The 15,780-nt window shown below is 37.8% G+C and overlaps 2 protein-coding genes across 4 annotated transcripts in view; one reads left to right on the forward strand and one right to left on the reverse strand.

Annotated features, from left to right (window-relative positions):
- Nucleotides 1-14,718, reverse strand: part of ACSM3 (acyl-CoA synthetase medium chain family member 3) — a 38,118-nt gene extending 23,400 nt beyond the window's left edge. Inside the window, exons 1-2 of the mRNA XM_072753704.1 lie at nucleotides 14,518-14,718; nucleotides 2,720-2,813 (exon numbers count right to left, since the gene is read on the reverse strand). The gene's annotated coding sequence lies outside the window, so the exon portion shown is untranslated. The remainder of the gene's footprint in view (nucleotides 1-2,719; nucleotides 2,814-14,517) is intronic.
- Nucleotides 1-15,780, forward strand: part of ERI2 (ERI1 exoribonuclease family member 2) — a 49,593-nt gene that overhangs the window by 31,107 nt on the left and 2,706 nt on the right. Inside the window, exon 12 of one of the 3 annotated variants that reach the window (XR_012000610.1) lies at nucleotides 12,723-13,994. The gene's annotated coding sequence lies outside the window, so the exon portion shown is untranslated. Of the gene's footprint in view, nucleotides 1-12,722; nucleotides 13,995-15,780 lie in introns of those variants that run through there. The other 2 variants (XR_012000611.1, XR_012000612.1) reach the window with 2 other exon arrangements.

Below are 15,780 nucleotides of genomic sequence, written 5' to 3' on the forward strand. Positions count from 1 at the left end.
ATAGATGGTGTTTTCAGAACGGAGAACTTTGTATATAGTTTATTTCAATAGCTCAAAGTTCTAGTAGACCTGAGAAGTGCCTTTATTGCTTAACCAGATTTAAATGACTGCCTGCACTGTTCACATGTGGCTAATTAAATTCAAATTAATTTAAATACTATTTAAAAAGAAGTCCTTAGTAATACTAGCTGCATTTCAAGTGCTTAATAGTCACATGTGACTAGTGGCTAATGCCTATAGGTAACTGCAGATACACAATAAATGTCCTATCATTGCAGAACATTCTTGTGAACAGTGCAGATCTATATTAATACTAGCTAAGAACTGGATGATATGAAACATGAAAATACAGGAAAATTGAGGTGAAGGGTTTCTAAGATAAGATTTTACTAAGGGTTCAGGATTAGTAAAGTACTGCCCCTCACTATTGTTTTGTTTGGCAGTGGGGGTTAAGTAGGGAGGAAACCACCCTTCTCTGCTGTTTGCCAGCAAGTTACAGCCCACACATTTGGCAGCTATCTCCCATAATACAGATTAGCATCAGGTTTCCTTAAACTGAAGGAAGAAGTTAAGTAGTAGTTTAAAACACTTTATTTTTAGTGTTGCAACTTTTATCTTAATTTTAATTTTTTAGAGAAGGTCTTCAAATAGTTCCAAAAACATAAAAATTACAGTGAAAAATTACCACCTGCCTGGCTCAGTCTTTTAAGCACACAACTCTTTTTTTTTTTAATTTTTTTAAAATTTATTTATGATAGTCACACAGAGAGAGAGAGAGAGGCAGAGACACAGGCAGAAGGAGAAGCAGGCTCCATGCACCAGGAACCTGACATGGGACTTGATCCCAGGTCTCCAGGATCACACCCTGGGCCAAAGGCAGGCACTAAACCACTGCACCACCCAGGGATCCCAGCACACAACTCTTGATTTTGGCTCAGGTCATGATCTCAGGGTTGTGAGATTCAGTCCCATGTTGGACTTTGTGCCAGGCATAGAGCCTGATTAAAATTTTCTTTCTCTCTCTCTCCCTCTGCCTTCCTCGCTCCCCACCTTTTCTCAAAAAAATCTGCCCCTCCCACCTTCATCTCACTGCTGCCCAGTTTCATCCCAATTCACTTCCTGGAGGAACTATGATAACTTCTATGTATCTTTTCAGGATTTCTTTCCATGTATTTAAGCAAATGACTATAGGTTCTTATTTCCCCATCACTTTGACAAAACAGGTAGCCTAGAATAACACTATTCTTCCCATTAAATTTTTTTTGGCAACAAACTCTTAAGTCTTTCCATGTTAGTACATGGAGATCTTTCTCATTTTTTAAAAAATGTTTTTGTTTTTTTCTAAAGAGCTGCATGGCGTTCCAGTGAAAAGCTACACCATGATTAAGGTAGTCCTTAATTGCTGTCATTCGAATTGTTTCCATTATTGTGCAATTAAGATGAAATTTTGAAACTATTTCCTCCACTACATTTAGAATCTTTCAAATATGCATTGAAAAGAAAATTGACCAGTCAGTTGGAGCTTAAAATGAGCCTAACAATTCTGTTCTACCAAAAAGAAAATATCAGTATCCTCCCAATCAAACATAAGATTGACTTCTCAACAAAATTTTTTTCCAGTAATCTTAGCATTTCACAACATCTATTTTGCAGGTTTACAATATTCTTTGTAGGTGAAAGAGCTGAGTTATGAGTCCAGATGTTTGTATCAAGCCACAGAAAACTCTTCTAAGAAAGAAAGTGCCACGGGTGGCCAGTTGGGCTTGGAAGTATTTAAGGTCTCATCTAAAATGTAAGCTCTACATCCATATAAACAGCAGTGCAGAGGAGGTTTTAGCCTCCTTACATCTCCATGAGTATCTCTCCCACCAAGTAATCCAAGTAATAACATTAATTTAGCATATATTACCTCAAAGCAAGGTGAAGCCTCTACTATTCTCCCCAGCCCTAACAAGATCCTGCTTTAAACTTCCATATAGGACTTCTAGAGCTTCTCTTGACCATTTCATGGAGAGAGGGGCTACCCCAGGATTATTTCCTTGAATTTTCATGTATATATTCCCTAAAATTTCCCTAGACATAGTATGCATACTTTCCAGGGGACGCCTGGGTGGCTTAGCGATTGAGCACCTGCCTTTGGCCCAGGGCGTGGTCCTGGAGCCCCGGGATTGAGTCCCACATCAGGCTCCCTGCATGCAGCCTGCTTCTCTCTCTGTCTATGTCTCTGCCTCTCTCTCTCTCTCTCTCTGCTATCTCTCATGACTAAATAAATAAAATCTTTAAAAAAAAGTATGCATCCTTTTCAGATGATAGAGAAGATGGATTCCAATCTGCCACTGAGCAGGGTGGAGAGCTAAGTAGACAGTAATAGTGTAAAACTCAGCTGTTACTTGGACTCAATTAAATTTTTTTCCCAAAACATTTTATCAAGTTAACACATACACAGAGTTAAAAAAAAATTACAGAGTCCCAAAAGACTTAAAATGAAAAACATAGCTGCTATGTGTAAGCTTCTTGTGTGTGTACATATTCCTGGCCACTTATAAACTAGAATTACACAACAGCTGAGGAATTCTGATAGAAACACTTTGGCTGCCTGAGACTTCCATGACAGCATTTTTGTTTTGTTGGTTTGGGTTGCTTGTTTGTTATCTTTGCTCAAAAGTATGTGTGCCAGACCAGCAAACCTTACTTAGGAGACAGATAAGGTAGTACTCACTTAAGTGGCAGGTTCCGACACAGCTGGAAGTGATGGCAGACCTGTTTCCTAGAAGAGCAGCCCTGAAACTTGAACTCTCACTTCTGCTTTAGTCCTGGTAGCAGCCAAAAGAAGAGGGAGAAGTAGTAAGTAGTCTGACAACTGGAAGAAGCAAGACACAGCCAGAAGGCCTTTCCTGGATTGGTGGAGACATTCTAGAGGGAGGAGCAGGAGTTCTGGGCTAAATTTACACTGAAGGTTTACACAATCTCCTGCCACCCTCCTATTCATAGTTAATGATTTAAATACGCTGTAGACTTTTGCTGGGGGGCTGGGAAAGTAATTTACTCACAGGAAGGAAAGTGCCCATGATGTTGCTGGAGGCTTTGGTCCTGTGAAGGAATAAAGGAAATTTTCTCTAGGAAGGAAGAAAGAAAAAAGGATGGAAAAGGACACAGAAGGGTTTTGAAATGGAAAAGAAAGAAGTTAAGTGGCAGAGTGGGTTGCTCTAGGTCTCATGAACCAGCTGCTGTGTTTCATGTGTTGCACTACCTGGGACTAAACTAAACTAAACGCTCTCAGGTCCTTCATTTTCTCAAATCCTTCAGTGCTTCCTAGTTCAAAAATCTGAAGTCTTTACGTGGACTACAAGAAACTGCATAATCTGGCACAGGATCCTCTCTGACCCACCACTTGTTCCTCCTTCTTTATTCTGCTGCAGCCACATCAGCACCTTGCTTTTTCTTGAACATACCAAGCATATTCCAGCCTTGGGATTTTTGAACTTAGAGTTTCCACTGCCTGGAACACTCTTTCCTTAATGCCCCTTTGCCTTAATCCCCATTTTTTTGAGGTATCCTATCAAAGAGGTCTTCCCTTACTATATTTTCTAAATAGCACCCCTCATTTTTTTTTTTCCTTAACCTGTTTTAACTCTTTACATCTCTTACCACCACCCTTAAGAGAAGAACTTTGTTCTTTTCCCTGTTGCATCACTATTGTCTAGAACAGTTACTGGCAAGTTTTAGGCATTCAATAAATATTTGATAGGTAAGTAAATAAATGACTCTTTCAGTTACATGTGACAGAAACCCAATTTAGATTCAATTAAACAAAATTATTGGTCAGTTTTGGTTCTATGAGTTTTTGGTGGTTGTTGGTTGATTCCTTGGGATTCTCTGTGTAGTTAATCACATAATCGGCAAATAGGGACAGTTTTACTTCTTTCTTTTTTTTTTTTTTTTACCGATTTAGGTACTTAATTTAAATTCAGTTAATTAACATATACTGTATTATTAGTTTCAGAGGTAGAGTTCAGTGATTCATCAGTTGCATTAACACCCAGTGATAATTACATCAAGTGCCCCCCGTAATGCCTATCACCCAGTTACCCCATCCACCTCACCTACCTCCCTTCCAGCAACCCTCAGTTTGTTTCCTATAGTTAAAAGTCTCTTATGGTCTGTCTCCTTCTCTGATTTCATCTTATTTTATTTTTCCCTCCCTTCCCCCATGATCCTGTTTTGTTTTCTTTTTTTCTTTTTATTTTTTTCCTGTTTTGTTTTCTTAAATTCCACATATGAGTGAAACCATATAATGTCTTTCTCTGATTTATTTCAGTGAGCATACCATCTAGTTCCATCCATGTCATTGCAAATGGTATATAATGGAATATTACTCAGCCATCAAAAATAATGAAATCTTACCATTTTTGCTTTTGTTTCCCTTTGAAGACATGTAGCAAGAAGTTGCTGTGGCTGAGGTCAAAGAGGTTGCTGCCTGTATTCTCCTCTAGGATTTTGATCTATTCCTATCTCACATTGAGGATTTTCATCCATTTTGAGTTTACTTTTGTGCATGGTGTAAAAAAAAATGGTCCAGTTTCATTCTTCTGCATGTGGCTCTCCAATTTTTCTATCACCTTTTGTTGAAGAGACAGTCTTTTTTCCACTGGATGTCCTTTTCTGCTTTGTCAAAAATGAGTTGACCATAGAGTTGAAGGTCCATGTCTGGATTCTCTATTCTGTTCCATTGATCTGTACGTCTCTTTTTGTGCCAGTACTATACTCTCTTGATTACAACATTATAATATTGCTTGAAGTTCAGAATTGTGATGCCACCAGCTTTGGTTTTCTTTTTCAACATTCCTTTGGCTATTTGGGGTCTTTTCTGGTTCCATACAAATCTTAGGATTATTTGTTCCAGTTCTGTGAAAAATGGTGATAGTATTTTGATAAAAATTGCACTGAATGTGCAGATTGCTCTGGCATCTAGCATGGACATTTTAACAATATTTGTTCTTCCAATCCATAAGATGGAATGTATTTCCATTTCTTTGTGTCTTCCTCAATTTCTGTCATAAGTGTTCTATTGTTTTCAGAGTATAGATACTTTACCTTTTTGGTTCGGTTTTTTCCTAGGTGCAACTCTAAATGGGATCTATCCCTTAATTTCTCTTAATTCTATCTCATTGTTAGTGTATAGAAATACAACTGATTTCTGTGCATTGACTTTATATCCTGTGACTTTGCTAAATTCCTGTACGAGTTCTAGCAATTTGTTGGGTGGGGTCTTTTGGGTTTTCCACATAGAGTATCGTATCATCTGTGAAGAGTGAGAGTTTGACTTCTTTACAGATTTGGATGCCTTTTATATCTTTTTGTTGTCTGATTGCTGAGGCTAGGACTTCTAATACTATGTTGAATAACCATGGTGAGAGTGCACAACCCTGTTATGTTCCTGACCTTAGAGGAAAAACTGAGAGTTTCTCCCATTGAGAATGATATTTGTGGTGGCCTTTTTGTATATGGCTTTTATGATCTTGAAGTATGTTTCCTCTGTCCCTACACTGCAGAGTCTTAATCAACAAAGGATGCTATACTTTGTCAAATGCTTTTACTGCATTGATTGAAAGGATTATATGGTTCTTGTCCTTTCTTTTATCAACATGGTATATTACACTAATTGATTTGCAGATGTTGAACCACCCTTGCAGCCCAGGAATAGATCCCACTTGGTCATGGTGAATAATCCTTTTAAGTTATTATTGGATCCTATGGCTAGTATCTTCATGAGAATTTTTACCTCTATGTACATTAGGTATATTGGTCTATACTTTTTTGGTGAGGTCTTTGTCTGGTTTTGGGACAAGGTAATGCTTCAAAGAATGAACTTGGAGGTTTTTCTCCCATTTCTATTTTTTAAAACAGCTTCAGAAAAACAGGTATTAAAAAAAAAACAGGTATTAATTCTTCTTTAAATGTTTGATAGAATTCCCCTGGGAGGCCATCTGGCACTGGACTCTTGTTTTTTGGAGGTTTTTTGTTTTGTTTAGTTTTTATTGAAGTTCAATTTGCCAACATATAGTATAACACCCAGTGCTCATCCTTTTTTGGAGATATTTGATTACTGCTTCAATTTCTTGGCTGGTTATGGGTCTTCTCAGGTTTTCTATTTCTTCCTGTTTCAGTTTTGATAGTTTATATGTTTCTAAGAATGCTTCCATTTCTTCCAGATCGTCTACTTTGTTGGCATATAGTTGCTCATAATATGTTTCATAATTGTTTGTATTTCTTTGGTGTTAGTTGTGATCTTCTTTCATTATGATTTTATATATTTGGGTCCTTTCTTTTTTCTTTTTGATATGCCTGGCAAGGGACTTATCGATCTCATTAATTCTTTCAAAGAAACAGATCCTGGGACACCTAGGTGGCTCAGCAGTTGGGCGTCTGCCTTTGGTTCAGGGTGTGATTCCGGAGTCCTGGGGTTGAGTCCCACATCGGGCTCCCTGCAAGGAGTCTGCTTCTCCCTCTGCCTCTGTCTTTGCCTCCCCTTTCTCTATGTATCTCTCATGAATAAATAAATAAAATCTTTAAAAAAAAAAACCCAAAGAAACAGATCCTAGTTTCATTGATCTGTTCTATTCTTTTGGTTTCTATTTTGTTGATTTCAGCTCTAATCTTTATCATTTCTCTTCTCCTACTGGATTTAGGCTTTATTATTTGCTATTCTTTCTCCGGCTCCTTTAGGTGTAAGATTAGGCTGTATAGTTGAGACTTTTCTTATTTCTTGAGAAAGGCTTATATTGCTATCTACTTACCCCTTAGGACTGTCTTTGCTGCATCCCAAAAGTTTTAAAAAGTTGAGTTTTCATTTTCATTTGTTTCCATGAATTTTTAAAATTCTTCTTTAATTTTCTGATTGTTCTATTCATTCTTTAGTAGGATACTCTTTAACCTCCATGTATTTGTGTTCCTTCCAAATTTTCTCTTATGATTGAGTTCAGGTTTTAAAAATTGTGGTCTGAAAATATGCATGGTATAATCTCACTCTTTTGGTACTGGATGAGACCTGATTTGTGACTACTATATGATCTCTTCTGGAGAATGTCCCATGTGCACTCAAAAAGAATGTGTATTCTGCTGCTTTAGGGTGAAATGCTCTGAATATATCTATGAAGTTCATTTGGTTCAGTGTATCATTCAAAGAAAGCCCTTGTTTCCTTGTTGATCTTCTGCTTCTTACGTGATCTGTCTATTGCTGTGAACAGGGTGTTAAAGTCCCCTACCATTATTGTATTATTGTCAATGTTTCTTTAATTTTGTTATTAATTGGTTTATTTATTTGGCTGCTACCAAGTTAGGGAAATTGTTAGATCTTCTTGTTGGATAGACCCTTTTATTATGATAGAGTTTCCTTCTTCATCTCTTATTACAGTCTTTAGTTTATAATCTAATTTGTCTGATATAAGGATTGCTACCCCAGCTTTCTTTTGATGTCCATTAGCATGATAAATGATTCTCCACTCCCTCACTTTCAATCTGGAGGTTTGGATCTAAAAGGAGTCTCTTGGAAGTACCATGTCGATGGATCTTTTTTTTTTTTTTTTTTTTAAATTTATGATAGTCACAGAGAGAGAGAGAGAGGCAGAGACACAGGCAGAAGGAGAAGCAGGCCCCATGCACCGGGAGCCTGATGTGGGATTCGATCCCGGGTCTCCAGGATCGCGCCCTGGGCCAAAGGCAGGCGCCAAACCGCTGCGCCACCCAGGGATCCCCCCCCTTTTTTTTTTTTAATCTAATCTGTTACTCTGTGTCTTTTGATTGGAGTTTAGGCCATTCATATTTGGAATAATTATTGAAAGATAGGAATTTAGTGCCATTGTATTACTTGTAAAGTCACTATTTATGTATATTATCTCTGTTTCTTTCTGGTCTTTGTTACTTTTGGGCTCTTTGTTTGCTTAAAGGATCTCCTTTAGTATTTCCTGCAGGGCTGGTTTAGTGATCACAAATTCTTTTAGTTTCTGTTTGTCCTAGAAGCTCTTTATTTCTCATTCTATTCTGATAACATCATTGCTGGATAAAGTATTCTTTGCTGCATGTTTTTCTCATTTAGCACTGAGAATATTTCATGCCAGTCTTTCCTGGCCTGCCAGGTTTCTGTGGACGTATCTGTTGCCAGCCTTATGTTTCTTCCCTTATGGGTTCAGGACCTCTTGTCCCCAGCTGCTTTCAGGATTTTTCTTTATCACTGAAATTTGCAAGCTCCACTATTATACGTCGAGGTATTGACCTGTTTTTCTTAAAGATTTCATTTATTTATTTGAGAGAGAGAACACATATAGAGAGAGGGGCAGAGGAAGAAGAAGAAGCAGACTCGCCACTGAGCAGGGAGCCTGATGGAGGGCTTGATCCCAGGATCCTGAGATCACGATCTGAGCCAAAGTCAGACATTTACTGACTGAGCCACCCAGGTTTCCCAGTGTTGACCTATTTTTACTGATTTTGAGGTAAGTTCTCTGTGCCTCATAGAATTGAATGCCTGTTTCCCTCCCCAGATTAGGGAAGTTCTCAGCTATCATTGGTTCAAATAAACCTTCTGCCCTTCTCTCTTTCCTCTTCCTCTGGGACCTCAATTATTATAATATTGTTTTACTTTATAGTATCACTGATCTCTCGAATCATCCCCTTGTGATCTAGTAGTTGTTTATCGCTCTTTCTCAGCTTCCTTATTCTCCATCATTTTGTCTTCTATATCACTGATTCTCTCCTCTGCCTCATTTATCCTACCAGTTGGAGCCTCTGTTTTTGATAACATCTCAGTAATAGCCTTTTTTATTTCAACTTGATTAGATTTTAATTCTTTTATTTCTCCAATAAGGGATTGTTTAGTGTCTTCCATATCTAGCTGATTAAATATCTAGCTGATTTTCAGGGACCAGACAAAATTAAGGTCCCCTATTCCTCCACCATCTTAACTCCTCCCCCTACTTCTTTTTTTCAGATTTATGTGCCTTTTATTTCCTTTTCTTTTTTGAAGCCTAGCTAGTATCTTTATAATCATTGTTTGAATTCTAGTTCTGACATCTTACTTATATCCATATTGATTAAATCCCTGGCAGTGAGTACTACCTCTTATTCTCTCTTTTGGGGCAAGTTCTTGCATCTTATCATTCTGTCCAGAAAAGAGTAAATGAAAGAGAGAGAAAGTACAAAAACAGCAACAGCGACACCAGAAAAATATAAAATAAGCAAATCAGAAGAAAACAGAACCACCTCTCCCCCCAAAAAGAATAAAATCAAACAGACGTTGAACAGAACAATAAACTAGATCCTGGGTGTATTTTGGTCTGTTTATTAGAAGAAATTAGATACCAAAATAGGAGAGAAAGAAAAACTTACATTTATACAAAAAATAAAATTGAATACAATGAAAGAAAGCCAAAAATAAAAAATATACATAAAATATAAATGTAAAAATGAAAATTAAAAAATATTTTTAAAAATAATTGATAAAATAAGAATATAGCTGAAAAGGAAAAACATATAAAACTGAGACTAAGGAATAATAAGAAAAAAGCATGAATGCTATATACTGCTTTCCTTAAGAGCTGGAGTTTTGCAGTTCTCTTTGATTGGTAAACTTGGTATTAGCTAGAAGTTCCTGGTAGTCTTCTGGTGTAGGGGCCTGTTACCCTGATTCTCAGGTGTCTGTGCCCAGGCAGAATTGTACCACCTTTGCCAGGGGGCTGGGCTCAGTGCAAGTGGCTCCTGAGCTGATGTGGGGGATGAAAAATGGCAGTGCCCTGATCTCTAGTCCCAGAGCTACAAGTTTGTGCCCTCCACTTTTCAGTGAGCCCTCCTAGAAAATCAATCACTCTTGTCTCCCTGTTTTGTCTCAACTCTGGATTCACTCAGCCTGTAATGGAGCTTTTTTAATTTCAGGCACATGACCCCATTTTGAGTCTCCAAACGTTATGGACTCACATGGCGCACACCCCTACCACTCCTCCCCGGAGGAACTCTGCCACACTTGGGCACCCCAATTCTTTATGTGACCCTGGGCATCCTGAGACCACCTGGGATTTTACCCTGCTTCACCACTAAGCACCTTTTAGACAGACTTCTAAAAGTTCTGATTTTGCACTTCGCTGTTTATAACACTTTCAGTTGCTAGCTTATGGAGGCTCCCTCCTCCTCTAGGTTATCTTCCGATATATCGCCTTTGGTTCATGTCTCCACACCTCCTACCTTGCAGAAAGTTATCGCTTTTCTATTTGTAGAATTGTAGCAATCTTTTATTAGATCTCTGGTTGATTTCATAGGTGTTCAGAATGATTTGATAAATATCTAGCTGATTTTCAGGGACCAGACAAAATTAAGGTCCCCTATTCCTCCACCATCTTAACTCCTCCCCCTACTTCTTTTTTTCAGATTTATGTGCCTTTTATTTCCTTTTCTTGCCTTATTGCATCAGTTAGAATTACAACATTATGTTGAATAAGAATGGTAAGAGCAAGTATGCTTGCATTTTCCCTGATATTAGGGGGAAAGCATTTAGTCTTTCATGCTTGAGAGTAATGTGAACTGTACCTTTTTTTGTAGATGATGTTTATCAAGTTGAGGAAGTTCTCCTGTATTCCTGTTTTTCTGAAAATCTTTATCATGAATAAGCCTTGAATTTTGGCAAATACCTTTCCTGCATCAATTAATATCATTATGTGATTTTTGTTAGCCTATCAGTAAGGTAGATTACACTGATTGATTTTTTTAAAGGTTTTATTTATTTATTTGAAAGAGAAGGAGAGTGCATGAGTGGTGGGGAGGGGCAGAGGCAGAGAGAAAAGCAGACTCTGCTGAGCAGGGAGCTCAACGCTATGTGAAGCTTGGTCCCAGGACCCTGGGACCATAACCTGAGCAGATGCTTAACTGACTAAGCCACCCAGGTGCCCCTGCTATTTATTTTCTATATCTTGTTCCTATTATGCACAAACTAGATACTGTCACAAATACTAAAGAGTGCCTGCCCTCAAAAACTTTAGGGTCTAATGTTCTTTAATTCACTGTGTTACTGATGGAGAAAAGCCCTAGGAGATTATCAAGGAGAAATGCTTTAAGAGGCATTACAAGCCAGAGTGCCTTTCATACCATGAAACTTGGTACCTTGTAGCCAATAAGGAGAGACTTACTTTTGTTTGGGGAGGGGGTATGCAGTGAACCCAGTCATGGTTGAACCAAATAGGGGTTTCAGTCAGTACTTACAGGGTATATTAGTCTGGGTTCTTCAGAGAAACAGAACCAATAGGAGATACATACACACATATATACAAACGTTTTCAAGGTTCATCCATCTTTTAGTGTGTGTATGTCCTGTTGGTCCTCTCTCCTCCTTCCTCTACTTGCTTTCATTACCCTTGGTCATTATGAAGAATTGGTTCATTAATGTTGACTAGAGTGTAGAGGTTTTCAAATAACACTTGGTTGTCTTCTAATGGAGTGTGCAACAGCAGTCCAGGAATGGCTTTGTCATATTTGTCTTTGTGTCTCTAGCATTCAGCAGAGCCTAGTACCTAGTATTTCCTGCTTGCTCAGTTGTTATTGCTGAGCTTTGGAATGCTTTTTCTGGGTTTGTTTATGAGTGCATATTTTTTTGGTTTTGGGGAGAGGATGCTGCAAGATAACAGGTCCCACATACTAAGATGGTTTCAGTTTTTAAATTTAAATCTTTAGTCACTTGGTATTTATTCTGGTATGAGGCAGGAATGCCTAAAGAGTATTATCCTATTATATATTTCTTAAGTTATATGTCTAACCTTCTAGGCATTGATTTTTGTTTTCTCTACTGTTTTATTTCTTTCTATCCACTGATTTCTAATTTTAAGATAATTATACATGCATTTTTGACTGCTATGTTCTGAGTGAAACAAAGCTCCACTTACAATATATATCATAGAGAGAAAAGTTTACTAAAATATATTCAGAAAGGGAAGAAGGCATCTCCTGTTCCTGATCCTACAAACTTAAAAAAAAAAAAATCTGTCTTTTTGTGCTAAAAACTGTATAGAGGGGTGCCCTGGTGGCTCAGTGGTTGAGCTTTTGCCTTTGGCTCAGGTCATGATCCTGGGGTCCCAGGATCGAGTGCTGTATTGGGCTCCCGGCAGGGAGCCTGCTTCTCCCTCTGCCTGCGTCTCTGCCTCTCTCTCTGTTCTCTCATGAATGAATAAATAAAATCTTTAAAAAAAAAATAGAGATAAAATGCCTAGCCATTGAGAGAATGTATAAAATCAATACATAATAAAACATGTATCAGAAAAGAATCTAGTCTAACAGTGAAGCAGTCAGGTAGTCAAAATGTTATCGTAAGTAATTAGATGGTTCAGAATACACAAGGAATACTGAGCTGGTGTTTTCGGGGCAGCAAAACACCAAGTTTCATATTACTTTCTACAATAATTAACTAAATCATTTACGTTTAAGTGCCACAAACTAGGTAGTTTCAAGTGACAGAGATTTCTTCTGTAACAGTTCTGACTAGAAATCTGAGATTAAAATGTCAGTAGCAGTAGGGGCCATGCTGTCTCTGAAGGTTCTAAGGGAGAATCTGTTCTATGCCTTTCTCTTAGCTTCTAGTGTTTTCAGTAATCACTGGAGTTGGCTTTTTAGATATATTGTTATAATCTCTGCCTGTCTGATCACATACCTTTCTGTGTGTGTATATCTGTCTTTGTCTGTCTTCTTTTAAGGAAGAAGAAGGAGAGAGAGACTTGAGCAGACACCCCTCTGAACAGGGAGCCCAATATGGGGATCAATCCCAGGACCCTGAGATCATGACCTGAGCTGAAGGCAGACACTTAACTAACTGAGCTACCCAGGCACCCCCATCTCATTTTTTGAGATTAGAATAGCATTGGTAGCATTTTTAGATAAAAACACTGCTAAAGAGAAAATCACAGGCAAACTGAAAAACTACGAACACAAATAAAAAGTAAAAAATACATCATTAACAAACTAAACTCAGCAATGTACAAAAATCAAACATCCATTATGACCAATTTGACTGATTGTATGTCAAACTCTGACTTAATTTATCCTAAGAAAAGGTAAAAGGAGAAAAAAAAAACAATATGAGCATTTCAATGTATACAGTAAAGGTCATTGACAAATTTTAGCATTCATTCATGACAACCTTCATTGTCCCCAAAAGTAAATACAAATAGAAGGGAATTTCTGTAATATGATAAATAATGGACATCAACAACTTAATTTTATATTGAAATGTTAGAAACACTTCATGATGAAATGTTAGAGGCATTCCATTCAATCAGGAATAAGGCTGTAGTTACCATGCCTGATTAATATTAATATTATACCAAAGGTTCTTGTCAGCCCATTCCAGGCCAACAAGAATGCAGGTACTTTAACTATTTTGCTCATCATTGAATTCCAGAAAGGTGGAACAGAGCCCAACACACAACAGGCATTCAGCAAATATTTGAGTAAAGAAGCCATATCTACAAAAATGATTTACTTAAAAAAAAAAACAGGAAAGCAATGGAGAATAAATGTTTTCATATGTAAGCAATTAACATTCATTTTAAAATTCTAGCAACATAGAAAAATACAAAGAATATAGTAAAAGACCATTTCAAATTTCACCACAAAGAAGCAACTGTTAACAGTTCTGAGCACACATCATTTTACATATTACTCTAGGCATATTTACAGATGGAAGTAGGTAGATGAACTGATAAAAAATGGATCTAGGGTATGCATAATATTTTAAGTAAAATGATACTGAACTTTAATCCACAGAAAAACAATTGAAGTGAAACTGAAAAATAGTCAAATACCAGGTAGGTATTTCTTTCTTTCGTTTTGTTTTGTTTTTAAGTAGGCTGCATGCCCAGTGTGGAGCCCAATGTGGGGCTTGAACTCACAACCTTGAGATTGAGACCTGAGCTGCTGAGATCAAGAGTCAGATGCTGAACTGACTGAGCCACCCAGACACCCCCCAGGTAGGTGTTTCTTAACTAGACATGTCATTAGTTCCTAAAAGATCCCACCAAAGTTAAGGAAAACCTAAAGTGATTGGAGTAATTTTTTAAACTACCTTTTACTATTTAAGCTTATCAATCAATATCTACTTTAAGAAATTAATCAATTGATACATTCTCTTTCTTTTATCTCCCTTCACCTAGTGCCTTGACTTGGTTTTTGTTATATTATTGTCAGGTTTTGAGACCTGTACATTCTCTTCTGTAACCATAACTTCCTCAATTATGAAGCATTAGTTTATGTCACCGATTCCCAACTGGGGGCGGTTATGCCCTAGGGGGATATAGGGCAATGTCTGGAAACATTTTGGGTTGTCAAACCTGTGGGGAGTGCTATTGGCATCTAGTGGGTGGAGACCAGGAATGCTGCTAAATATCTCACAATGCACAGCCTCTACAACAAAGAATTAATTATCCAGCCCCAAACCTAAGTGCTATGGCTAAGAAACCCTGATTTAATGTCTAAGTGGGATTCAAAACTCACCAATAGTCCTTTTCACATAGCTTCTTTCCTTGTATTCTTTAATGTTGTTGTTGTTGTTAGCTGATTTTAACATCTAGTAGTTTTTTTTTTCTTCAGAAGGGCTTATAATGACTATATTCCCTTGCTTAGTTGATAATGTCTGTCTACTGACTTTATATGGAGAATAACTTGGCTGAGTATGAGTTTCTTGAGTTAAATTTTCTTTCCCTCAGAAAATTGTGGACTTTGTTCCACTGTTATTTGGCATTAAATATTACTTTGAAGAAACCCAATGTCAACCAAGTTCTTTTCTCTTGCTATGTGTCTGTTGCATAATAAAAAATTTAAGTGGCCTTTGTCCTTGGTTCTTAAGCCCTTGGAGACTCTAAACCCTTAGAATTCCTGAGTAGTAGGAGTATCTTTGTTATTCATGAACCCCTTAAATTACACCTGAGTTTATGCTAGCAAAGTGACTCAGGAGGAAAGGTCTGGTCACCTGAAGGGTCAATTATGTGATTACATGGTTGGAACTTCAAAGCTATCCCAACCTCTGGAAGAGAAGGAGAGCTGGAGATTGACTGCAGTCACTTGGCTAATGATTCCCTGATAAAAACTTGGTGAAGCTTCCTGGTTAGTGAATACATTGGATGTGCTGGGAGGGTGACATTCCCTGATTCCACAGGGAGGGAGCGTGGAAGACCCTCCCAGACTTTGCTTTATGTTTCTCTTTATGTGGCTGGTTCTGATCTATGTCATTTGTAATAAAACTAAGTATAGCACTTGAGTTCTGTGTTCTAGTGGCTTAAGGAACATACGGGAGTTGTGGGACCCCCTGATTTTATAGCCAGTTGGTCAGAGGTTTGGGTGGCCTGGGGGACCCCAGAACTTGCAGTTAATATATAAAGTGAGGAAAGTCTTGAGGGGATTGTACCTTTAAAGCTGTGGGGTCTGATGCTAATCCCAGTTAGTGTCAGAACTGAATTCAAGAATAGTATTGTAGAGCCTCACTTACTCTGCCTGGGTGCTTATGTAATTTTTTTCCTTAATCATAAATAATTAACTTCAGCCAGAGATGTTCTGGCTTAGTCCTATATCAGGTCTTACCTGGAACAAAATGTGTTCTATTATTCTGCAGATTCTTTCTCTGCTATGCTAGTTTTGTTATGCTATGCTATTATAATTTCTCCATCATTCTTGTTGGTAAAGTTACTGAGTTGGGTCCTTGGGCTCTCCAAGCAATAGAAATCAATTGGGGCCAAATGGGAATTTCCAGGAAAGGCTCTT

This window comes from Vulpes vulpes, chromosome 3, assembly GCF_048418805.1.
Source record: "Vulpes vulpes isolate BD-2025 chromosome 3, VulVul3, whole genome shotgun sequence".
Taxonomy (NCBI): domain Eukaryota; kingdom Metazoa; phylum Chordata; class Mammalia; order Carnivora; family Canidae; genus Vulpes; species Vulpes vulpes.